Raw genomic sequence first — 25,301 nt, forward strand, 5'->3', positions numbered from 1 at the left:
CACGCGTGTGCATGCACGCTCTGCCAAATAAATAAAACCTTAAAAAATTTACTAGAGAGAGATCATGTGTGCACATGCACACATATGCACAAACAGGGACAGAGGGGGAGAGGGTAAGGGAGAGGAGGAAACTCCCCATAGAGTGCAGAGCCCCACACAAGGCTTGATCTCAGGACTCTGAGACCATGAACTGTTGAAATCAAGAGTCAGATGCCTAACCAACTGAGCCACCCAGACGTCCCTCTATCAACATTTCAAAGTATGATAGATCTGTCAGTGGGACAGGAGGCAAAACTAATAAATGAACTTCCAAGAAAAGAATCCTTAGACAGGGATCAAAAAAATATAGTCCTTGAAAAAAAATGGAGTAATACTGAATTTGAGGGCACATTCTTATACCCTTAAATACGTAGTAACTAAACGCTATGTGACTGAATATACTTCCAAGTAAAAAGGCCATCTGACATTCACAGACCTATGAGATAACTGTTCAAGGTTACCAAAACAAGAGCATTGAAAATGAAATGTGAGTACCATTTAGAAGCAGAAGCACCACCATACTTCTGGTGAAACACCAACTCTACTGCTGCATAAAGGGTCCAAGGCAGAAAAGTTTTTTGTTCTCCTTAAGATCCAGATGATCAGAGCAAACAAGATTTTGGCTAGGATCTTAATTAAGAGTGACCGAAGTAGCAAGAAAAAAAAGCCTTACAGAAGATATCCAGTAAGGGAGTTAGAGAATTTGACTTTTTAAAATTTATTTTATTTTTTAAAAAGATTTTATTTATTTATTCATGAGAGATACAGAGAGAGAGAGGGAGGCAGAGACACAGGCAGAGGGAGAAACAGGCTCCATGCAGGGAGCCCAAAGTGGGACTCGATCCTGGGACTCCAGGATCATACCCCGGGCTGAAGGTGGCACTAAACCGCTGAGCCATGGGGGCTGCCCAGACTTTTTTTTTTTTAAAGACTTTATTTATTTGACAGACAACACCAAGAGAGCACAAGCAAGGGGAATGGCAAAGGGAGAAAAAGCAGCAAGCTCCCCAATGAGCAGGGAACCCAATATGGGGGATCATGACCTGAGCCAAAGGCAGACACTTAACCAAATGAGCCACCCAGGTGCCCCGAGAGTTTGATTTTAATCATAAGAATGACACGGATGGCAAATGTGTTGGAAAGAAAAGAGTTATCTTTCAAAACTGGAAAAACTGAAGCATGTCTAAAGACAGGGAAAGGGACTGACTATACATGTGCAGATGAGAAAGGACTGGTAACAAAACAAGCTTTCCAACAGCGCAGAGGAGTTGGCAAATTCCAGAGCTACTGGACCCATGTTCTAGAAATGGCAGGGGGTAGAGGGGTGGCAATGAGCATGGGATATGAAGGAGTCATTTCCCAACTGTCTCATTCCTTAGGACATGAAACATGAAGTCATTATATCATTTACTTTATGGACAAAAAAGCATAACATGACAAAACTAAGCAATCAGTATCCATAGGCAAGCATTAACAGGTCATAAAAGATGAAAAAACACTCTAATGGGCACAAAGGACATATGCCTTTAACCAGGTGTAGGGCCACAGACAAGTCACTTAACTTCTCTCAGGCCCTGTTTCCTCATCCTTTATGTAATACCACATAACTATCGCACCACCTCACAAGGCTGTTGTGGAAATTACACAAAGAAGGAAAATGGTTCTCACTTATTAATTCATGAGGCTGTTTGAGAGCTCTCATAGGACAGTAAAAAGGAATCTCTGCAGAACAGCATCCTTTTTTCTATTTCAAAAGGACAGATATATATTTTATCTACAAACAGATAAACCTAAGACCAATGTAATTATGGTAAAAGTGTAGCTAGGAAAGCACTCTTTTCTATGACAGGAAAAAAAATTTACCTGATATTGTACATCCCAATTTCAATAGCAATTAAGAGGGATTTCATGTTCTGAGAGTCATTCCAGACACTATTTTTAGCTGAAACTTAAATACAACAAATCTGTCCATTGTCAAGGTCTAGAAACTGCCTAAAGTTGAAGAGACTTAAAATGCTGAGTATCCTGGTAAAATTTTATTTTGATCTACATACACACATACACACACAAACATAACCTTTTGATACAAACGTACAAAATTATCCAAGCATGCACAATTACATAAGACAAAACTTAAAGAGAACTAGGCGCTGAGTCTGAAGTCTTAAAGAAACATGACAAAAATCAAATTCTGCCATAAAGAGCCAACAGGAGGACTTCTCTTGGGTATGTCACTTTAAGTGATTTGAACCAATCTTCCTGCGGAAGACAAGTAAATAGAGCTGCACAGAATTTAAGAAATGACTTTTTTTAAAAGATTTTATTTATTTATTCGTGAGAGACACAGAGTGAGAAGGAGAGACAGAGGCAGAGGGAGAAGCAGGCTTCCCACAGGGAGCCTGATGTGGGACTCGATCTCAAGACCCTGGGATCACGCCCTGAGCCCAAGGCAGACATTCAACCACTGAGCCACCGAGGCATCCAAAAAATAACTTTGTTAATGGATTGAAGAACCAACAGGATAGTGCTTTTGGATTGATTAGAGGACAATCCAGAAGAAACTAGAAGTTAAACTATATCTGACAGCCTGACAGGCTGAGAGACAAAAGGAAAATCCTCTTCTCCCACATTCAGGTTAGGAACCTGAAGAGCAGCACCTTATTAGTAAGGCTGAAACAGAAATGAATCAGTCCATACACTGAATGCAATTTAGCCTTGAGTCATCTGGTTGGCCCAGAAAAATCTTGAAAGTTGAAATGAGACTAAGCAATTCTGGATTCTCTCAAGCAGATACACAAAAATATGGAATACCTGGATAGCTCAAGCGGTTAAGTGTCCCACTCTTCATTTTCGCTCAGTTCATGATCTCAGAGTTGTGAGAATGAGCACTCTGTCAGGATCTACACTGGACATAGAACCTGCCTTAAGATTTTCTCCCTCTCCCTCTGCCCTCTCTCATAAATAAATAAACAAACAAACAAACAAACAAATGCCACAAAAATAAATCCCTTCTGGAAGATATCCTTGGCCTCAAATAATTTGTCAAGTACTTTTTGAAATCCAATGCCCAGCATACAATTAAAGACAACTGGGCACTTGAGGAGACAAGAGAACAAGATCAAAACCCACAGAAATAATAAACAAAACAAAAAGTGACTCATAGGGACTCCAAATATTGGAATTATAACCAGAGATTTTTAAATTACAACTTGATCTTTGCAATGAAAAAAAAACCATAAAAAGTGAAATAGCACATTTTTACAAGAAACAAAAAGTAATTCTGTTAACTGAGAAATACAAAAACTGAAATTAAGAATTCAACAAACAAATTTAACAGCCAGTGAGATAGTAAATCAGACCAACAGTTGAGACAGTAAACTAAGATCAGGAGGGAAAAAAGCTTGGAATGCAGAAGATATACCATACAACACAGTTAATTGGAATCATAGAAGAGAAGACAGTATGGGGCAGAACCAGTATCTGAGTAGCTGAAATTTTCCAAAAATGATATATGGTGTCAAACCACAAACAGGATTCTCAATGGGGGTGCCTGGGTGGTTCAGTCGGTTAAGCATCTGTCATCAGCTAAGGTCATGATCCCAGGGTCCTGGGATCCAGCCCATGTCAAGATCCCTTAGGCAGGGAGTCTGCTTTTCCCTCTCCCTCTGTACCTCCCCCTGCTAGAGCAGTCTATCTCAAATAAATAAAATCTTAAAAACAAATGCTCCGTGAATTCTAAGCTCATAATCAACAAAGAAAAACTGAACAGCACGGGGTTAGGGGGATGACTTTCATTTTTTTTTAAGATTTTGTTTATTTATTCATAGAGACACACAGACAGAGGGGCAGAGACACAGACAGAGGGAGAAGCAGGCTCCATACAGGAAGCCCGACATGGGACTCGATCCTGGGTCTCCAGGATCACACCCCAGGCTGCAGGCGGCGCTAAACCACTACGCCACTGGGGCTGCCCAGGGAAATGACTTTCAAAGAAGCAACACTTCAGATAGCTTAATTTGCAACAACAAACATGGAAGCTAAAACAATCTCTAAGGAGCAGAAAAACAACTGCCAATCTAGTATTCCATTGCAGAGAAAATATCCATCAAGAATGGAAATGAGGGGGGGTACCTGGGTGGCTCAGTTGTTGAGTGTCTGCCTTCAGCTCAGGTCGTGATCCTGGGGTCCTGGGATCAAGTCCCACATCAGGCTCCCCCTGGGGAGCCTGCTTCTCCCTCTGCCTATGTCTCTGCCTCTCTGTGTGTGTCTCTCATGAATAAATAAATAAAATCTTTTTCAAAAAAAGTTTTTATTTAAATTCCAGTTAATCTAGTGTAATATTAGTTTCAGGTGTACACTACAGTGATTTAACACTTCCATACATCACCTGGTGCTCATCATAAATGCACTCCTTAATCCCCTTCACTTATTTCATCCATCCCTCCTCCACACCTCTCCTCTCTGACAACCCAATAGTTCTCAAGAGTCTCTTTCTTGGTTTGCTTCTCTCTCTCCTTTTTCCGTTGCTTGTTTGTTTTGCTTCTTAAATTCCACATGAGTGAAATCCTATTGTATTTGTCTTTCCCTGACTTATTTCGCTTAGCATAATATTCTCTAGCTTCATCCACATCGTTGCAAATGGCAATATTTTATTCTTTTTTATGGCTGAGTTATATTTCATTATGTATTCAGAAACCTCCATACTGTTTTCCAGAGTGGCTGCACCAGTATGCCTTCCCACCAAAGTGCAAGACTGTTCCCCTTTCCTTACAGCCTCACCAACACTTGTTTCCTGTGTTGCTGATTTTAGCCATTCTAGCAGGTGTGAGGTGATAGCTCATTGTAGTTTTGATTTGCATTTCCCTGATGGTGAGTGATGTTGAGCATCTTTTCATGTGTTTGTTGGCCATCTGCATGTCTTCTTTGGAGAATGGTCTATTCATGTCTTCTGCCCACTTTTTAACTCGATTATTCATTTGGGGGGGGGTTGAGTTTGGTAAGTTCTTTATATATTTTGAATACTAACCCTTTATCAGACAAATCATTTGCAGGTATCTTTTTCCATTCCATAGGTTACCTTTCTGTTTTGTTGATTGTTTCCTTCCCTTTTTTTTTTTTTTTAAGATTTTTATTTATTTATTCAGGAGAGACAGAGGCAGAGGGAGAAGCAGGCTCCCTATGGGGAGCCCGATGCGAGACTTGATCCCAGGACCCCGGGATCAGGCCCTGAGCTGAAGACAGATGCTCAACTGCTGAGCTATCCAGGCGCCCCACAGCTTTTTATTATTTTTTTAAATTTATTTTTCCCCACAAGCTTTTTATTTTGATGTAGTCCCAGTAGTATACTTTTTGCTTCTGTTTCCTTTGCCTTAGGAGACAAATCTAGAAAGAAGTTGCTATGGCTGATGACAAACAAGTTACTGCTTGTGTCCTTTTCTAGGATTTTTATGGTTTCAGGTCTTACATTTAAGTCTTTCATACATTTTGAATTTGTGTATGGTGTAAAAACGTGGTCCTGTTTCCTTCTTTTGCATGTCTCTGTCCACTTTTCCCAACAGCATTTGTTGAAGAGACATTTCCCCATCAGATATTCTTTCTTACTTTGTTGAACGTTAATTGACCATATAATTGGGAGTTCATTTCTGGATTTTCTGTTGTTCCGTTCCATGGATCTAAGTGTCTATTTTTGTGCCAGTACCATACTGTTTTGATTACTGTAGCTTTGTAATATAACCTGAAGTCTGGAATTGTGACGCTTCCAGCTTTGTATTGCTTTGGCTATTTGAGGTCCTTGGTGGTTCCATACAAATTTTAGAATTGTTCTAGCTTTGTGGAAAAAACCTGTTGGTATTTTAATAGGGATTGCATTAAATGCGTAGATTGCTGTTTCTGTGTATTTTTTTAAAGATTTTATTTATTTACTTATGAGAAAGAGAGAGAGAGAAACAGAGACACAGGTAGAGGGAGAAGCAGGCTCCATGCAGGGAGCCTGATGTGGGACTTGATCCCGGGTCTCCAGGATCACGCCCTGGCTGAAGGCAGTGCTAAACCGCTGAGCCACCCAGGGATCCCCTGTTTCTGTGAATTTTTTTAATTTCTGTTTGACCCATTAGTGTTCAGTAGCATGTTTAATCTCCACATATTTGTGAATTTTCTATTTTTCTTCTTGTAATTGATTTTAGTTCCATACTATTGTAGTTGGGAAAAGATGCTTAAAATGGCTTTATTTCTTAGAACCATTTGGTAAATCATACATTTATAGAAATTTGTCTATTTTGTCTGAAGCTCCAAATGCATTGGCATTACAATTACACTTTTGTTTAATGTGTTCAGGTTCCTTAGTGATAGGCCTCCCTTTTATTCTTCTATTTGTTTTAATAAAAAAAAGCTTTGAGTGTACAATTTAGTGGGTTTTTTTTTTTTTAAGATTTTATTTATGAGGGATCCCTGGGTGGCGCAGCGGTTTAGCGCCTGCCTTTGGCCCAGGGCGTGATCCTGGAGACCCGGGATCGAATCCCACGTCGCGCTCCCGGTGCATGGAGCCTGCTTCTTCCTCTGCCTATGTCTCTGCCTCTCTCTCTCTCTCTCTGTGTGACTATCATAAATAAATAAAAAAAAAAAAAAAGATTTTATTTATGAGAGAGAGAGAGAGAGAGAGACTGAGAGAGGGAGGCAGAGACACAGGCAGAGGGAGAAGCAGGCTTGCATGCAAGGAGCCTGATGTGGAATTCAATCCCGGAATCCGGGAGCACGCCCTGAGCCAAGGCAGGTGTTCAACTGCTGAGCCACCCAGGCGTCCCCAATTTAGTGGTTTTTAATACATTCACAGAGTTGGCCACCATCATCATAATCAATTTTAGAACAGTTTCATCCCCCAAAAAGAAATCCTGCTTTCATTAGCAGTCACTCTTCATTATCCCCCAGCCCTTTCCCTCTTCATCAGCCCTAGGTAATCACAAGTCTTTTTTCTCCTTATAGATTCATTTATTCTGAAATTTTCACATAAATGGGGTAAGGATATTTGGTCTTTTCTGACTGACTTCTTTCACTTTGTATGATGTTAAGGTTTACCTATATTGTAACATGTATCAGTTTTACATTATATTTTTATTGCCAGAAAGTATTATATTGATGTATCATTTTATTTATTCATTTATCAGTTGATGGACATTTGTGTGATTTTTACTTTCTGGCTATCACGAATACTACCATAAACATTCATGTACAAGTTTTCATACAAATATATTTTTTTATTTCTCTTAGGCCTTTTTCATTCTTTACTGGGTATATGGATCTTTTTTTTCCCCTCTGTTTAAAAATAATTTCCGTGGAGGTTTAGCAATTACAGTACTTTTTCCAAAAAGCCATTTTGGATATTTCTCTATTTTGTTAATGTTCATTATTTCCTTTTAGTTATTTAGGGTTTATTTTGCTTTTCTTATTCTGACCTCTTAACAGGGATAGTTAGGTATGAGTTCACAACCTTATTTCCTTCCTAACACATGGATTTAAAACTATCATTTCACTTTCAAGTATTGCTTTACCTGAATCCTGTAATTTGGGGGAAGTAATATTTTCATTATTTTGAATTATTTTCTAATTTCTATTGTTATATCTTCTTTGATCAGTGGGTTATTTAAAATAGTATATAAGTTCTAGTAATATGAGAATTTTCTAAGTGTGCAAATTTTGTAATTGGCTTCTGGCTTTATCACATTTTTCTTAGAGAACTTCCTTTGAGTGATTTTAGTCTAAAATCTCTTCAGATTCACTTTATGGTCAACCTGTGGTCATTTTCTGTAAATACTTAAGTGCTTAACAAGTATATATTCTATAGCTCTTGGATTCAGTGTTCTATGTGTGCCCATTGGTGAAGTTTGTTAACTGTGTTGTATCTGTATCATTACAGATTTCTTATCATCTTATTCTTTTAACTACTGAAACAGATCTTTAAATCTGCCACTGTGATATTGACTTGTCTGTTTCTCCTAGTAATTCTATCCACTTTACCTATATATATAATTTGAGGCCATGTTATCAAGTGCATGCAAATTTAATTATATTGTTCTGGTGCATTAAACATTTTATTGTATTTGAAGTGACTCTTTTAACTGTAGTGATGATTTTTCTTTGATGCCTATTTTGTCTGAAACTAGCTCTTCCATCTTTATTTTGGCTAATGTTTGCATGATGTATTTTTCTGTCCTTTTACTTTTAATCTTTTTGTATTAGGTTTTATATGGGTCTTTTGAAAGGAATATCTGTAGGTTTTTTTAAAATCCAGTCTGATAATCTTTCATTTTTGTGGGGACATTTGATTGATTCACATTTAATATGATTACTGGTATTCTGGGATAACTTACAGCACCATATTTCTGTTTCGCTTGTTACGTATTTCTTTGTTTCTTCCTTTAGTTTATTTTTTGTATCAGTTTTTCCACTATTGGTTCAAATACCACATACTCACTTTAATTCTTTTTGTGATTATCCCAGCACTTACAGCATGTATATTTCACTTATCACAGTCTAGTGTTAAGCGATACTTTTACTTTCCTCTTGGTTGAAAGCAAGAACATTAAAATTCCTTAGTTCCATTTAACCACCTGCTGATGTACATACTGTTGTCCTGAAATTTCATTTTCTTTTTTTTCCCTTTATTTTTTTTTTTCATTTTCATTTGGCTCAGTGGTTTAGCGCCGCCTTCAGCCCAGGGCCTAATCCTGGAGACCTGGGATCGAGTCCCACATCGGGCTTCCTGCATGGAGCCTGCTTCTCCCTCTGCCTGTGTGCCTCTCTGTCTTTCATGAATAAAAAAATAAAATCTTAAAAAAAAAAAAAAAGAAAGAAGTGCAATAGAGATTAAAAGGACAAGAAGATCAATAAAACTAAGATCTGGTTCTTCGAAAAGATAACAAAATTGTGAACCTTTAGCTAGACTCAACACAAAAAGGGCTCAAATACATAGAAAACAGAAATCAAAAAGAAAACAGATACCACATAAATTTTTAAAAAATCGTAAGAAACTACAATAAACAATTATATGCAAACTGAACAACCTGGAAGAAATGTATAAATTCCTAGAAACATACAACCTTCCAAGACTGAATCATGAAGGAAGAGAATATGTGAATAGAACAATTACTAGTAAGGAGACTGTGTCAATAATCAAATACCTCCCAAAGAGCAAAACACCAGGACAATGACACTAATGAATTCTACCAAACATTCAAAGAATACTAATTATTCTCAAACTCTTCCAAAAAACGGAAGAGAAGGGACCACTTCCCAACTTGTTTTATAAGGCCAGCATTACTCTGATACCAAAACTAAACAAGGGTACCACAAGAAAATTAAAGGCCAGTATCACTGATGAACACAGATGCAAAATCCTCAACAAAATATTAACAAGGCAGCCCGGGTGGCTCAGCGGTTTAGCGATGCCTTCGGCCCAGGGCGTGATCCTGGGGACCCGGGATCGAGTCCCATGTCAGGCTCCCTGGTGGAGCCTGCTTCTCCCTCAGTCTGTGTCTCTGCCTCTCTCTATCCCTCTGTCACTCATGAATAAATAAATAAATAAATAAATAAATAAATAAATAAATAAATAAATAAATAACATTTAAAAAAAAAATTAACAAACTGGGACGCCTGGGTGGCGCAGTGGTTGAGTGCCTGCCTTTGGCCCAGAGCATGACCCTAGAGTCCTAGGATCGAGTCCCACATCGGGCTCCCTCCATGGAGGCTGCTTCTCTCTCTGCCTGAGGCTGCTTCTCTCTCTGCCTATGTCTCTGCCCCTCTCTCTTTCTCTCTCTCATGAATAAAATCTTTAAAAAAAATTAACAAACCAAGTTTAACAATACATTAAAAGTATCACACACTAGAATCAAGTGAGATTTATTCCAGGGATACAAGCACACAAATCAATGTTGCACACCACATTAACAAAATAAAGGATAAAAATCATATGATCATCTCAATAGATGCAAAAAAATTGAACATCTTTTTATGGTAAAAAGTCTGAACAAAGTGGGAATAGAGGAAACATACCTCAAAATAATAAAGGCTATATATAACAGCCTCTCCGTTAACATCATACTCCTACAGTAAAAAGCTGAAAGCTTTTCCTCTAAGATCAGGAACAACACAAGGATGACCACTCTCACCATTTTGATTCAACATAGTATTGGAAATCTTAGCAGACCAATTGGGCAAGAAAAAGAAATAAAAAGCATTCAAACTGATAACAGAAAAGAAAAACTGTTCATACTTGTAGATGACCTGATATTATGTAGAGAAAATGCTAAAGACTCCACCAAAAAACTGTTAGAACTAAAAGATGCAGTAGTTGCAGGAAACAAAATCAAAACACGGAAATGTGTTGCACTTCGATTAACTAATAACAAACTATCAGAGAAATTAGGGGCGCCTGGGTGGCTCAGCTGGTTAAACATCTGCCTTAAGCATAGGTCATGATCCTGGGGTCCTGGGATTAAGCCTGGGATCCCTGCTCAGCAGGGAGCCTACTTCTCTTTCTTCCTCTGCTGCTCCCCCTGCTTGTGCTCTCTTCCCTCTCAAAAAAACTCTTTTTAAAAAGACAGAAAGAAGGAAACAATCCTATTTACAATTATATAAAAAAGAATAAAATAGGTAAAAATTTTAACCAAAGAGGTCAAAGATCTGTCTGTACACTGAAAATTGTTAAGATACTGATGAAAGAAACTGAAGACACATATAAATGGCAAGATATTATGTGCTCATGGATCGGAAGAACTAATATTGTTAAAATGTCCATAACCACTCAAAGCAATCCATAGAGTCAATGCAATCCCTATCAAAATACCAAAGGCAGTTTAGTATTCTGAACAAACAATACTAAAAATGTGTAGAACTGGGCAGCCCCGGTGGTGCAGCTTAGCGCCACCTGCAGCCCGGGGTGTGATCCTGGAGACCCAGGATCGAGTCCCGCGTGGAGCTCCGTGTGTGGAGCCTGCTTCTTCCTCTGCCTGTGTCTGCCTCTCTCTCTCTCTCGAATAAATAAAATCTTTAATATTTTTAAAATAAATAAATAAAATACATTATAAATGTGCAAAGGGCCAAGAATACCCAAGGTGCTCTAAAAGGACAAGCAAGTGGAAGATTCTGTTCTACTGAACATCAAGATTTATGATAAAGTTTCAGTGAAGAAGACAGTGTGGAATCAATGCAGGAAGCAATGGAAAAGAACAGGCAGCTATGAAACAGAACCACAAACAGGAATATTTGATTCCCGACAAAAGTAGAGAGAAGACTGCTGGGACAATTAACTAGCCATGTAGAAAACAATGATAACATTCCCTTTCTCACACAATGCACAAAAATCAATTTCAAGTACAAGCTAGACCTATATGTGAAAGCCAAAATAATAAAGCTTCTTGGAAGATGAGAGTATCTTCAAGATCTTTAGATAGGGAAGGATATTTTATTTTTTTTAGATTTTATTTATTTATTCATGACACACACACACACACAGGCAGAGGGAGAAGCAGGCTCCATTCCATGCTGGGAGCCTGACTCGATCCTGCATCTCCGGGACCACACCCTGGGCGGAAGGCGGCGCTAAACCGCTGAGCTACTCGGGCTGCCCAGGGAAGAATATTTATTTTTATTTATTCTTTTAATAAAAGGCGAAAGATTTATACGATCCGAAGAGAAACCAGAGTATCTTTTTTTAAGATTTTTTAATTTATTTATTCATGAGAGACACAGAGAGGCTGAGACACGAGCAGAGGAAGAAGGAAGCCCCATGCAGGGAGCCTGACATGGGACTTGATCCCAGGACTCCAGGACCACACCCTGGGCTGAAGGCGGCGCTAAACCGCTGAGCCACCCGAGCTACCCGAGCTACCCAGGGAAGGATATTTTAAACTGAATCTGAGGGCAGCCCGCGTGGCTCAGCGGTTTAGCGCCGCCTTCAGCCCACGGCCTGATCCTGGAGACTCGGGACTCCCTGCGTGGAGCCTGCTTCTCCCTCTGCCTGTGTCTCTGTCTCTTTCTCTGTGTCACTCATGAATAAATAAATAATAATCTTTTTTAAAAATTAAAAAAATAAACTGAATCTGATATCTAAGTTAAATACAAAGGAAAATATTCCTAAGTAAGATGACATTAAGGGCAGCCCAGGTGGCTCAGCGGTTTAGTGCTGCCTTTTAACCCAGGGCCTGATCCTAGAGACCTGGAATCGAGTCCTACCTCAGGCTCCCTGCATGGAGCCTGCTTCTCCCTCCACCTGTGTCTCTGCCTCTCTCTCTCTGTGTCTCTCATGAATAAATAAAATCTTAAATGAATGAATGAATGAATGAGATGACACTAAAAGAATTTTGGAGGGCAGCCTGGGTGGCTCAGCAGTTTACCACCACCGCCGCCTTCCGCCCAGGGCGTGATCCTGGGGTCCCAAGATCCAGTCCTGCATCAGGCCCCCTGCATGGAGCCTGCTTCTCCTCCCTCTGCCTATGTCTGTCTGTCTGTCTATCTGTCTCTCTCTCTCTGTGTGTCTCTTGTGAATAAATAAAATCTTTTAAAAAATAATAATAAAATAAAATTAAAAAAAACAAAGAATTTTGGTTACGGACGCCTGGGTGGCTCAGTGATTGCACCTGCCTTTGGCTCAGGTCATGATCCCTGGGTCTCAGGATCAAGTCCCACATCAGGTTCCCCGCATTGGAGACTGCTTCTCTCTGTATGTCTATCATGAATAAATAAACAAAACCTTTAAAAAAAGGATTTTGGTTATCAAAAGACATCAGAAATGAAAAAAACAAGCTCATGCAACCAGCAAGGGCTCATTTCTAGCCTATAATAAAGAACTTCTACAAATCAGCAAATCAAAATAGTCAACAAAGTACATGACACATTCTTGAAGGAATTCAGCCCAAAATAGTTATAAAAGCACAAACCTCAGTCACCTAGAAAATTTAGTTGTAAATACTGACACTTTACCAGAGATTTAAAGCAAAAGATTTTACTATATATTAACATTTTAAAAAATGTTTCAGGTGTCCATATTAAAATAAACCAGTTCTCTCTTCTCCAGTGAACTCCAAAAGAAATACTTATCGTTGAAAAAATCTTTTTTAAATTATTTATTTATTTATTTATTTATTTTTAGATTTTTTGTTTATTTCTTAGAGACAGAGACAGAGAGAAAGACACAGGCAGAGGGAGAAGCAGGCCCCATGCAGGGAGCCCGATGTGGGTCTCCATCCCGGGTCTCCAGGATCACGCCCTGGGCTGAAGGCGGCGCTAAACTGCTGAGCCACCAGGGCTGCCCAAATCTTTTTTTTTTTTTAATATTTTATTTATTTATTCATGAAAGATAGAGAGAGAGGCAGAGACACAAGGCGAGGGAGACGAAGGCTCCATGTAGGGAGCCTGATGTGGGACTTGATCCAGGTACTCCAGGATCACTCCCTGAGCCGAAGGTAGACGCTCAACCACTGAGCCACCCAGGCCGTCCCTGAAAAAATCTTGTTTAAGAAATCTTTGCTTAAAAAACAAAATCTTTGCTTACTCCAAGTTCACAAAGACATTCTCCAAAAACTGAAACCTACCTACATATTCCATCAACAACTGAATAATAGTGATACAGCCACACAATGGAATATACCCTAATGAGAAGAAACATCTACAACCATACACAAGGATATAAATGAATCTCACATTCATAACGTTGCCCAAGAGTACAGTAGGATTCAATTTACATAAAGCACATAAATAGGCAAAACTATGTTATGTTAAATGTCAGGGAAATGGTGAAGGAGATGAAGAGGTACAAACTTCCAGTTTAAAAAAAAAAAAGTCAGGGAAATGGGGGGCAGTGGGTGGGTAGGGTAGTAAACAATCAGAAAAGTGGCTTCTAAGTGGCTGGTAATGTTCACTTTCTTGATCTGGGTGCTGGTACAAAAGTGTGCTCAGTTGGTGAAAATTAACTGAGCTGTTTACTACTGATGTATGCTTTCTGCATATTTAATAAACTTAATAAATTATTTCTTAGTATGAAGGAATATTTACTTTTCAAAATTTGTTAGGGGATAGGAGAGCAAAAAAGTTTGAAGTCTATTGCTTTAGGTCAAATCACACACATCCAATAACTTATCAAAACTTATGGGACGCCTGGGTGGCTCAGTGGTTGAGTGCCTTCAGCTCAGGACGTGATCCCGGGGTCCGGATCGAGTCCCTCATCGGGCTCCGTTAGGGGAGCCTGCTTCTCCCTTTGCCTGCATCTCTCACGAATAAATAAATAAAATCTTTTAAAAACAGAACTTAAAAAGTAGGTATTAGATAACATGCTAACTACCAAAAAAATACTCATAGGGGTGCCAAACTAACTAGAAACTCACAGTAAAATTGGTTTGAAACTATTCAAACCAAAAAAAAAAAAAAAAAAAAGAAACTATTCAAACCCAAAAAGATAAACTGATTTATATCCAGATTTAGTGACATAACAATTCATAAAGCTCCAACACAAGGCACGTAATCTTAGGGTTTTATTAAAGAGGGTCTTTCAAATCTAAGAAATGAACTAATAGATTCACACATCTAATCAAATCTCCAAATTTTTTAAAGATTTTACTTATTTGAGAGAGAGCGGGCGCACGCACATGCACAAGTAGGGGGAAGGGTAGAAGAAGAGGGAGAAGCAGACTCCTCGCCAAGCAGAGAGCCCACTGGGAGCCCAACATGGGCCAATCCCAGGACCATGACCTGAGCCAAAGGCAGACACTTAACTGACTGAGCCACCCAGGCGCCCCAAATCTCCTAATCTTATAAATGAAAAAACCAGGGTCCTTTGTGTTGGTTTTTTTTTTTTTAAGATTTATTTATTCACGAGAGACACAGAGAAAGGCAGAGGGAGAGGCAGGTTCCCCACAGGGAACCTGACGTGGGACTCTGGGATCACAAGCTGAACCAAAGGCAGATGCTCAACCACTAAGACACTGAGGCTCCCATAACTTTAACATTTTTAAAAGAAAGAATGACTTGTCATTCTGAAGCTAACTCCATCAAAAGTGTACAGTACATAAAACAACCCATTTTTAGTCCTGTGAAACATATTTTTAAATTATAAAAATGCTTTACTCTCCACTCCATCCCCACAGCATTCTTTCCATGTCAAAGGACTTTATTATTATTATTATTTTTAAGATTTTGTTTATTTGAAAGAGAGAGAGAGCAGAGGGAGAAGAATAAGCAGACTTCCCACTGAGCAGGGAGCCTGATGCAGGGCTTGATCCCAGGACCTTGGTATTATGACCTGAGCAGAAGGCAGTCACTTAACTGACTGAGCCACCCAGGTGTCCCTCTCCTTTTATTTCAAACTATAAAGTTCAACGCCAAGAGGAATCCTTGGACTTGCCATCTCCAGGGGAAACACCTGGCCTTCTAAGGATCTGCAGAAAATTCAAATCAGAGAATGGTTTTAGGGACTCTTGGGTGGCTCAGCAGTTTAGCACCTGCCTTTGGCTCAGGGCATGATGATCCTGGAGTCCCAGGATCAGTCCCACATCTGGCTCCCTGCATGCAGCCTGCTTCTCCTTCTGCCTGTGTCTCTGCCTCTCTCTCTCCCTGTCTCTCATGAATAAATAAATAAAATCTTAAGAAAAACAGAAAACAGTTTTATGGCCACAGATACTTATTCCTTAAAGAAATGGGAGGCCTCAATGATATAAATACAAACAATTAAAAATTACTTAACAACTAAATACAACATGGTATCCTGGATTGGATCCTGGCATAGAAAAAGGACATTATCTGGAAAACTAGTGAAATCAAATAAAATTGGAGTTTAGCTGGTAGAAATGTACCAATGTTAATGTCTTAGTTTTGAAAAATATACTATGGTTATGTATATCCAAGTGAAGGGTATATGAGCAATGTGTACTTTCTTCACAACTCTTCTGTAAATCAAAAGTTATTCCAAAATAAAAAGCTTATTGAAAAAGAAATGACACCAAGAACTATCAAAAGTTGGTAGCTTAATTCTAACACAATCAAAATGTCTTCATTCTGTATCTTCACATGACTTAAATAGGTGATGGGGCAGGTTCACAAAAAGGATTCTTTAAATGCCATTTCTCCAATATTACTAAATAAAATAAACCCCAAAAAAGCTTCAGAAATGCTAACTTTAGGTAGGAATGAGAATGAAAAGCTATGAAGCCATTTCTCATTAGAAAAGAAAAAAACAAAACAAAACAAAAGAACAATACTGTTTAAGAACAAGAGACACAGACAGTGGACAGCCTAGTAGAGAGGAGTATTCTAGTTTTTTTTTTTTTTTTTTTAAGATTTTATGTATTTGAGAGGGGAGAGACAGAGAGAATGAGCGCACACAAGCAGGGGAAGCAGCAGAGGGAGAGGGAGAAGCAGGCTCCCAGCTGAGCAGGGAGCCTGAAGCGGGCTCAATCCCAGGATCATGACCTGAGCTGAAGGCAAACATTTAACTGACTAAGCCACCTAGGCACCTCAGAGAGAGGGGTATTCTAAAGGTCCTAAAACAGTAACACTTAATAATAAATATATGTATGTTATTTATGCACTTGCCTCTGAGTTAGCTGTTTTAATTGCTTTATATATATATATTTATATATATATATAATTGCTTTACATATATATTAAGACACTGAACCCTCCCAAGAACCAATACGGTTAGCAGTACAGGGATGCCTCGGTAGCTCAGTGGTTGTGTTTGCCTTTGGCTCAGGGCGTGATCCTAGGTCCTGGAATCAAGTCCTGCATCGGGCTTCCTGCATGGAGCCTGCTTCTCTCTCTCTCTCTCTCTCTCTCTCTCATGAATGAATAAATAAAATCCTTTTTTAAAAAAATAAGAAGCACAGTACTAATACCTACATTTTACAGATGAGAAGTTCTGTAAGTGATGGAATAGAGGTTTGAGGGCAACCACCATACTATAAAAAAGCCTTTTGAGGAGCCACACCGGGAAAAAACTTGTGCCTTCTAGAGATCAGGTCCCACTACTCACCCTGTCCTCAGCATCCAGTAGAGCAAGCCCTCTGCCCAAGACTTGGGAGTTTTTCTGAGGACTGTGAAGGAATGTGACTCCCCCATCCCTTCTCCAAGATTGTGCTCATAACCTTGCAGTACCTGATGCACTCAGTGCATATTCTTGTTGAGATACTGTGACACATGCAAGTTAGCTTTTGTAGCACTACCAGTCTTCAAATTCAAATATGTGGGACTGGTCTGGGAATCTGAAGGCCATATGTGACATTATTTCTATGGGAAAATTGTGGTGAATTCCAAAAAGAAAATCTTACAAATGGACCATTTAAAAACTGAGGCTCCCTCTACACAGAATTTGGCCTTATAGATGCCAAGATAATTAAGCAAATTTTAATAAAAGACACTGCAGTTACTCACATAATCCAGTTTTGCTCATATATCAAAGTGGCACAATTTCTTAACATAATAGGAATGGTGCTACTGAAAAAAAAATAGCTTAATATTTTATGTATTTCCTGCACTACAGCAAATTTTTGTTTTTTTTTTTAAGATTTTATTTATTTATTCATGATAGAGAGAGAGAGAGAGAGAGAGAGAGGCAGAGACACAGGCAGAGGGAGAAGCAGGCTCCATACAGGAAGCCTGACGTGGGATTCGATCCCGGGTCTCCAGGATTGTGCCCTGGGCCAAAGGCAGGTGCCAAACCGCTGTGCCACCCAGGGATCCCTACAGCAAATTTTTGATGTATCCAGCAGTTATACTGCTTTCCCTGGCCCCCCATAAGCTTTGCATGAAAAATTACTACCGAATAAATAAATGCTTTTACTTAGTGTCTTTCATACACACATACATACACCCAGAACAGAAGGGGTGTCATCTCAGAATGTAGTAATAGCAGCAGTAACAATGATGATGACAACATAATAAGAAAAACTAACTCTTCCTGCATATTTATCATTGCTAGTTATGTTCTAAATATATACTATACATCCTCTGGCTCATTTAATCCTTACAAAAATCCTGTGAGGTAAGTATTACACTACCCCAATTTCAAAAATGAGGAAACAGGTCAGTGATTAAGCAACTTGCCCACAATCACAGAGCTTGTGTCAAAAGTAAGATTTGAACATGTAAGCATTTTACCCCTACAAATGTTTTTAACCACTGCACTCTGGGTGTTATTAAATCAACCTGGCAAACTCTTAAGTAAAGGGTGCTTACTCCATTTTAAAAACAAGAGTGGCTTGGAGACGAAAAGAAAGAAAAGAAAAGAAAAGAAAAAAGAAAAGAAAAGAAAAGAAAAGAAAAGAAAAGAAAAGAAAAGAAAAGAAAAGAAAAAGAAAAAAAGAACCTATCTTGCCTTTTATTGGGAGTATGTCTCTTGACCAAGCTAAGACTGAACACACTTAGAACAAATCTAAAATGTATTTTGCTTGAAATCCCTCATTTAATTTGTGTGAACACTACAAACAGTGGTAAAAAGTCATGTAGCTTCAACAACAGACTAATAAAGCTTTATTTTAAAATCATCAAGGTAAAACAAACACATCGTCTCTGTTTACCACTAAGCAAACTAGGATAAAATAACTGCTAGAGTTCAAATACCCTTGAAAAGTTTCAAAACAGCAACAAGAAACAGTGGGAACACGATATTCTTTTTCTTTTTATGACAAAGCAAAACTCTGTTCTTTCCACAACACTGTAACAACTGCTTTAAGGACAAATATTAACTTGGGATGGACTGAACAACTATATTTCAAAACATGTGCCTAAATTCAAAAATTCTTCACTGACAATCTAAAAAGGCTATCAGTTTATCTCCCAGAAGAGCCACCTGATCCACATAACATACCTAATTTTGGACAGCTGAAAGGTGTGCTCCATACCATCCCACTGAGTAATTAACAAAAAGCATGCAACCCCCAACAACTTCTGGAGCACACACTGATTTTTTTAAATCATCTATTTGAATCTCAGAACTTGCCTTCCCAGCAAACAAAGGTCTATGTGGCAGGATTCCAAACGAGTCCACAAAAGCTAAAACACCCATAAGAGTACAGAAGTACAATAAAATGCTAAACCTGCATGGGCAATGTTTCTATGGGAAAACTCATTTAGCAATCAACTTAGAATAAAACCAAGCACCCCTGCCCCACTCAGCCCTTGAGTAGAATTATTCTCTCCCCTAGGACCACAGGCCTAGGCTTCCATGATGGAGGCAGAGCAGGAGAAAAGGCAGGAAAGACAGCAATTGGCACTGCATGAGGCTTCAGAGTTAGAAGGACAAAAGGCAGAGCTGCAGTGAGAGGAGATCCTGGGATAAAGAAGGCAAGACCTACTTGGGAGAGAAGGATGAAGAGCAGGATGGCACCTGAAAGGAGCAGGGGAAAGTGTGGGGGTCAGAGTGGGCTGCACAAGAGGACAAGGGAGCAGGACCTGCTCCTGGAGCAGATGGGCTTTTACAAACTTTCCTCCTGAATACTTAGGAGAGGGGAGGAAAAAGAAAAAGAAACCACGGCAAGGATCTTGATGCTGTTGCCTCTCTCACTCTGGCCACTCTCATTCTCCTTTTCAACAAAGAAAGGAGTGGGTTAAGAGGTCTGGTCTGGATCCTTCTTGATCTCCTAGAGCACAGGGACTCAAGAGAAGGGGAATGGACTTCAGCGGAGTTTTGTTGCCGTCCTCACCAGCATCCGCCCTGCCAAAGACTTCCGTGTCAATAGAATGAATTAAGGAAAGTAAGGGCTCCAGGTACTTGCAGGAACAACTAGTAGTAGAAAGAGAGGGAGGAACCTAGGGAAATTTGAAGCAGGAAGTGGGATAGCAGAGGATCAGATAAATAAGTTAATAGAACTGCCAACGAATTAAACCATAACTGTTCTTAAATATTTAGGATTGATTCATTTTGACAGTTTCCAGTTACTTCAGCAGGTCCATTTCACTTTTAAACAAACGAGTACTTATGGCCATGGTAATATATTGAGGTTTATTATGTGGAAGATAGGAAAATATACATCTAAATACATGTGAGATAATTTCCTGGTGCCTTTTCTTTATACAGTGGCAATAGAAATCATTTCAGAAAGGCTTTTTTATTTATAGTGAGCACTCCGTTACATTATCATTTGTCAATGTTTTCTTTTTTTTAAGTTTTGTTGGTTTGTTTTTTTTTTTTTTAGATTTTATTTATTTATTCATGAGAGACAGAGACACAGGCAGAGGGAGAAGCAGGCTCCACGCAGGGAGCCCAACGTGGGACTCAATCCCGGGTCTCCAGGATCAGGCCCTGGGCTGAAGGCAGCACTAAACTGCTGAGCCACCCGGGGTGCCCTTGTCAATGTTTTCACCCCAATAGCCCAAATATCATGAGTAATCACCTTCACAAATAGGGAAGGATATTTAACTATTTTTGGGGGGCATAATGAAAAACTTGCTCGTTCAAACCACACACATACACACACACAAATGCACCCAGAGGAGCACAGGACTTCTTTTACATACAGCCCCTAAAGCCCATGTTTACTAAGACGTGGCTACTTAACTGAGCCCCCCCCCCCAAACAATTTACTCTTTTTTTTAAAGACTTTATTTATTAATTCATGAGAGACACACAGAGAGAGAGCAGCAGATACATAGGCAAGAGGGAGAAGCAGGTTCCATTCAGGGAGCCTAACGTGCGACTGGATCCTGGGTCTCCAGGATCACATCCTGGGCTGAAGGCGGCGCTAAACCGCTGAGCCACCCGGGCTGCCCCCAACAATTTACTTCTTAATGGATGGCGCAGTAAATTGCAAATTCCATAATTATATTTCCAGAACTCTCAGCCAGGGATGAGTCAACAGGTAAACCTAACCAAATGACCAGCTGGATGATGAGTGCCAGACACTTAGCACTCGTTTTTCTTCCCTATTATTTTAGCTGCTACTCTTCCAGGTGAATGCTCTCCTGAACAGAGATAATGGCCAGGAGGCAAGCGCAGCAGTACATCAAAGATGCAAGAGCAGAGACCATTAGGGGACGACGTTCCTGCTGTTTCACTGACATATCCGATACTGCCTGGGAACCTGGAAGATCTTTCACTCCCTAGCCCCATAGAAGATTATGCTGGATCCCAGAATAGCTGCTGTATTTTCTGCAAACGACAAAGTGGATCCAAAACCTCTGTACTAAATTAAAGAGAAGAAAAACAACGTCTGTTATCAAGTACTCCACTTGTTGGAGAAAGTAGGTGGGTGGGTGAGTAGGTGGGTGGGGGTGTGTGTGTATACCTCCAAGCTATGATAAAGCAAATTCAGATGCCTAGAAATAGCTGGTATATTATTTTAGTAACGTAATTTGAAAAACTATTCAGGACCAAAATAAACAAAATATTTGATCTTTGAATTATCCTGAGCATGCTGAAACTGGAGGCAAAGTTACTGAAAACATCTGAATTTCACATAGGTCACTATCAGCTACTAGGAATTCTTACTCATCAGCAGACTTCTGTTAAAATGTTACCTCTGGCTAGAAAATGAACACATCAGAAAAGAAGAAAAGAGAAAAGAAAAAAAAAAGAAAAGAAAGAAAAAGAAAAGAAAAGAAAAAAATCTTAAGATTATCTTCAACGAAGAACACTGAAATCTTTCAAAATTACCAACAGAATTGAAAGGTTTCTTTGTATAAAAAATTTCCTTTTTCGTGAAATTTTTTTTATCAACACACACAATTATGCAAAGTATAGTAGAAAACGCACATATTGTAAAATCAGACACACATGAGTTTGGGTCCTAGCTCTGCAATTTTCCAGCTTAATCTCCTCAGGAAAATTACTTAAGAATCGTGGAGGTTAGTGTGGTTATCTGTACAGCAGAAATAAAATTACCTGCACAGCGTAGCTATGAGGATTAAATGCAAACGTACATAACCTAACAAACCCAGTGCCTGAACATACTCAGCATTAGCTCCCTTAGCTCCAACACAAATTGTACAGAATTTGCTAATGAAAAATCTAGATAATTGAAAAGACTCAAATCAACACATGGAAGAAAACTCAGCGACAGAACAAAGATTATGTTTTGACCAATGTAAAGATCAAAGTCATATATTTAATATTTATCTTCACTAAAGTCTTTCCTTTGATTAAGCCAGTTACAGGCAAACGGGGGGAGAGGGGACTAAAACTGAAAAACTTCGTATGACACTGCTTTAAAAAATATATATGGGGGCGCCTGAGTGGTTCAAGTCGGTTAAGCGTCTGCCTTCAGCTCAGGTCAGGATCCCCGGGGTCCGAAACAAGCCCAGCATGGGGCTCCCTGCTCAAAGGAGAGCCGGCTTCTGCGGCTCCCTCTGCCTGCCGCTCCCCACCCCCACCTACCCGCTTGTGCTGTGTCAAATAAATAATCTTTAAGAAAAATATGTATGTGTATTTGTTTGCACTCTTGACACCGTCACAAAATTTACCGTGGGCGATGATGCCCTTTAAAACACTGAAAAACTAAACTCTCATCTCAAAAATCTTTTCTTGATCGAAATATTTCTTCTTACAAATGTTCTGATACATGACTGCAAAACATTTACAAAGCAAAAAAATTCTTTCATTCTTCCAAAATGAAAAAGTGAGCAAAAGGAAGCTACGTTTGTTAAATTGTTCTTTTCCATTCATTCTTGTTCTTTTACAAACCAGAATACATCAGATACCGAAATTACTGTCGGACTGACAAACGTCACTGAAGAACACATGGAATTGACAAGTCCTGTCTGGACCAAAGGTGACAAGTGTCCATAAACAATTTAAATAAATTACGTTACAGTAAGGACAAAAACGCTTTTCATCAACGCTATGAGCTTTTGGCTTTGTATGCACCCTACTTTATAACGCATCTTGCCCCCATCCTATCCCCCCAAATCCTGTTTTTATGCACTTTAATGAGCTGGCACACAGGACTAAACTACACAACTCCAACTGGGAATAACTCTGTCGTTGGACCTCAGAGGGCTCCTTGGGTGATCTTTGTTAAAAGAAAGAAAACAATATTTTCGCCTTACTCCACACCTGCCACCAATTTACAAAACCCGTATAAAACAATTACTATTACTACTAATCTTCCTCCACATCTCTCAACACCCTCAACAGACCCAACCTTGATGCTGATTAGTCCTCATCCCCAACGCCTTGCTGGGGGGCTTGAAGCCTGTCCACAGAGGTTCACTCTCCGCAATGTCCAGGGTGCGGCGAGAAAAGACATCATCCCCCGCGTTCGAGGGGCGAAGGCCAACCGAGGCCCCCGGCCACTCCCTCTCTCCTCGGCCTCCCGGGGCGTCTGGGGCGGGCGCGCCAGGCCCTGCGCAAACCTTCGGCAGCCCCGCAGTTCCCGGTGTCCACCGCAACCCCAGGCCGAGCCGAGCCCCCGGGACTCCCGCAGTTGCGTGCACGCCCACCGCCTGGACACTGGGTCACCAAGACGACTCCAGAGCCACCTCCGACGCCCAAGCTCGGGCAGGTGCCGGGCCCTCCTCGGGGACACTCACCCGGCAGCCGCTGCTCCCTGTGTGCTGCTGCCTCGCCTTCTCGCCCGCCGCCTGCTCCCGCGGGGGGTCCGGGCTGGCGCCGCTTCCCCGCCCGACCCCCCTCGGGTGCGCGCTGCACGGGGCCCGGATCCGGTGAGAGGAGCCGGAGCCGCCGCCGCTACCGCCGCCGCTGCTGCCGCTGCCGCCGCTGCCGCCGCCGCCGCCGCCCCCTTTCCTTTCCTCCCTCCTCCCTCAGTGCGTCCCTCCCACCGAGGCCCGCCTCGTATTTCCTGGATCCGGTCTCGGCTAGAGCTCGGCAAGAGAACCGCCAGCTTCAGGACTCCTGTCGGGCGCCGTCGCTCGCCAGGCACAAAGATGGCGCCGCCGGGGACCGCCGAAGGCAATGTCGCGAGACTTCCCCACCCCACCCTCTAGAAACTAGGGGGCGGGGGCCCAGAGGAAAAGTGGTCAATTAGGGCAGCCTGAGCTGGCCTGGGAGAAAACGCTCCCCCAAAGCGAAAATGGGTGGTACCAGTTACCGCGGAAGTTACTGCGCCTGCGCGGAGGCTGGGATCGACGCATGCCTAGAACAGCTCCTGAAGTAAGACCCAGTTCTCCGTGTTTTACCCGTTTCCTTCTAGAGGCGCGGGGCGGAGACGGAGTGGGCGGAGAAACCAGAACTGAAACCCGGGAAAGGGTTGGGCAGGGCTGCTTGAGAAGAAGGGGCGTCCCCCAAGGCTGGGTCATCCCACTGGAGCCCGAACGGCCAATTTGGCGTCCCTGGGAGTCCGCTAACCCTTTCCTCCTCCCGGCTCTCCCCGAGCCTTCTCTGCAAAGTCTCAGCTCCCATTGTCGATTCGCGTTTTTTACTGAGAGCTCGCCGGGCGCTCGGAGCCGGGCTTGCTGCTGGAAGCCACAGCCCTCCTGTTTCTCACATCACCATCTAACTTTCTCTTTCGTTTTGGCGCTATGTGAGCCTCCCAGATCGCATAGTATTAACTGCTTCCGTTCCTGTTTGATTTTTCCTCGCCGGAAAAATAAAATGAATTCATTCATTCATTCACATGTGTGTTGTTCAGAGTTTCCTGTGTACCAGGTGCTGAAGAAAGGGACATGTGCTCTGACCTCAAGTAATTTTTAGCCTGGGATGGCGATGGATGACAAAAAAAGCAACGATGACAGTTCAGCAGAGTAAATTCTACAACAAAAATGAGTGGAGAGAGGAGGAACGGGTACTGAGAGCAGCTATCTTGAAATATGTCAAAGAGAAAATTCTTGAGGGTAGTCTTCACAGGCATAGGATTTAGTTCATTGAATCAGTCGGGAATGTCGGGAAACAAACCACCTGATTATTCTAACAGAATTTAGTATAAAGAAGTGATAATTAGATAACCGAAAATGCAAGAAGACAACTCAATATGGGGCAGAGGTAGCGACTGTGCTATACTGGCATAGTAGCTACTATGCCCAGAGCTAGGGGGACCAAGGGAAGAGGTTGGGATTATTAAAATTTATTTTTTTATTTCTTTTTTTAAGGTTTTATTTGTTCATCAGACACATAGAGAAAGAGGCAGAGACATAGGCAGGGGGAGAAGCAGGCTCCCCTCGGGGAGCCCAATGTAGGACTCGATCCCAGGACCTCAGGATCATGACCTGAGCCAAAGGCAGCGGCTCAACCGCTGAGCCACCCCAGGTGTCCCTGGATTATTAAAATTTAGATACTCGGGGGAGCCCTGGGTGGCGCAGCGGTTTGGCGCCTGCCTTTGGCCCAGGGCACG

General features: G+C 41.0%; 1 protein-coding gene across 8 annotated transcripts in view; it reads right to left on the bottom strand.

The window, feature by feature from the left end:
* Positions 1 to 24,015, bottom strand: part of TAB3 (TGF-beta activated kinase 1 (MAP3K7) binding protein 3) — a 91,394-nt gene extending 67,379 nt beyond the window's left edge. For all 8 annotated transcript variants that reach the window (XM_072743149.1, XM_072743151.1, XM_072743148.1 and 5 more), the window contains exon 1: positions 23,545 to 24,015. The gene's annotated coding sequence lies outside the window, so the exon portion shown is untranslated. The remainder of the gene's footprint in view (positions 1 to 23,544) is intronic.
* Between the last annotated feature and the right edge of the window lie 1,286 nt (positions 24,016 to 25,301).

This window comes from Vulpes vulpes, chromosome X, assembly GCF_048418805.1.
Source record: "Vulpes vulpes isolate BD-2025 chromosome X, VulVul3, whole genome shotgun sequence".
In the NCBI taxonomy this organism is placed as follows: Eukaryota; Metazoa; Chordata; class Mammalia; order Carnivora; family Canidae; genus Vulpes; species Vulpes vulpes.